Source organism: Macrotis lagotis, chromosome 3, assembly GCF_037893015.1.
Source record: "Macrotis lagotis isolate mMagLag1 chromosome 3, bilby.v1.9.chrom.fasta, whole genome shotgun sequence".
In the NCBI taxonomy this organism is placed as follows: Eukaryota; Metazoa; Chordata; class Mammalia; order Peramelemorphia; family Peramelidae; genus Macrotis; species Macrotis lagotis.
This window is the reverse complement of record NC_133660.1, coordinates 150,619,588-150,621,611: the sequence shown is the minus strand read 5'-3', so window position 1 is coordinate 150,621,611 and position 2,024 is coordinate 150,619,588.

Below are 2,024 nucleotides of genomic sequence, written 5' to 3'. Positions count from 1 at the left end.
CACACACACACACACACACACACACACACAAACACGCACACACAAACACATCAGTTTATTTGGAGTAACGAAAGATTTTGGGGTATCTAGATACTACTATAATTTCAAGATGAATCAACAATGTCAAGTGACAGCCAAGAAAGCTATGAAAACTTAGGACACATCATAGAGACTCATAGATTCCAAGACAAGGGAGGTGATGATCCTGCTCCATTGTCATGATCAGGACCATGACCATGGTATTAACTGTTCTGAACATAAGATTTTAAAAAAGATGATTGTTACCTATAGAGTGATGACTTTCTAGAAATGTCTTACCATTATTCAGTATTCTCAGAATCTGTTTTTTGTTTAATGCATTGTCTGCCAGTTCTGTTCTTGATTTTCTCAACTTCAAAATTATATCTCCTCTATTGCTGGCTCATTTGGAGCATTCCTCTATTCTTCAGGAATATTTGCCTTGAAGCAACTTAATAATCCTGTAGTCTGTTCATACTTGCCTAGTTCTCCACAAATTCTGTTCCACCCTTTATTCTCTTGGTTAGCTTTTTACAAAGTCTCCATTTTATGAAAGGGCCAAGTCAGTCTACCTTCCTTCTCGTCGAGACCCTCTTCCAAACATGCTGGACTTCAGATCCTTGTCTCACTACCAAGCTACTTTCCAATAATTCTCTTATTGATATAAATGATGACTGCTTTCCTCCCAGAAAGTCTTATTTGAAATATCATTGCCATCCTTGACTCCTTACTTTCAATCACTCTGCATAGATATATAATTCCCAAATCTTTTTTAAAACCTTCATTTTGCTTCTCAAATACATCCTTATTTCTCACTAATTCAGGTCCGCATCACTTTACATATGAGCTACTACAATTCCTTTTTAATATTTCTGTCTCTTTTCTCATGTCTTTATTCATTATAACTGCTAAAATGATTTTCCAAAACTTGTAAGTCTGACTATGGGACATCCCTCCCCTCATATTCAGTAAAATCCTTGGACTTTTTATTACCTCCTTGTTTACATATAAAGTCATCCTTTATTGTTCAGAACTCTTAATTTTCTTATCAATCTTTTGATATTCACTTCTCTCACACATTCTACTATTAAAACTTGTCCTTTGCACACAATACTGTATTTACCACCTCTTTACCTTTTCACTGTTTCCTTTAGCAGGAATATTTTCCTATTCATTTATGCAACTTAGATTCTTTAGCTCCTTCAAGAATCAACTTAATTCCCACCTAAAACATGTTTTATGATTGGATCTGAATACATTATTTCTAAATATACAGAATGAGTAAATTCTAATTTTATCTTCTATTCCTCTGATCTTTTCTTCATGTAGACAGAATTTTCACTTCTTCTAGGATTTCCCTATATATCCTTTCTTTATTTTCCATATTAGGCTTCAGTCTGATGTTCATATTCCAGCAGAATAACCTCTGGATGTTCTACCTTGTCAAGATTGATTTGGCTCCTCATTCTGTCATACTGTGTGTTAGTTATCCATCCTAGCACCATATCACCTGTAAATCTAATAATCATGCAATCTGTGTCTTATCCAGGTCACAGAGAAAAATGTTAATGAAACACACCAAAGCACCGATCCCTCCTTACTCCACTACATACTCCTTTCAAATTGACATGTAACCCTGAAAGATATTACTCTAAAGAATAATGCATCAACCCACTCTTCCATTAGAATTGTTTATTGAATTCAGAGCTCAGACATTTCCTTATTTCTCACTTGACTGTACTACTTTGGGATTTCTCTGATTGACTTTTTCATACTGCTCCTGTATCATCTAGCTTCTCCTCTCAATTGGATTGCCAACCTTGTTTTATAGTTTGTCTTCCTTAATTTCTCTAATTACATTCCCTAATGTATATTCTTTAAGGAAATTGTCTTTCTTCATATATATTTCTTTCTTCAGTGCACAGTACAGTGTCTAATGAATAAGAATGCATTACGAATTACTGAATTGAATTGGTCTGTAAAGCAGAATTCTCAGAAAGGGGCTG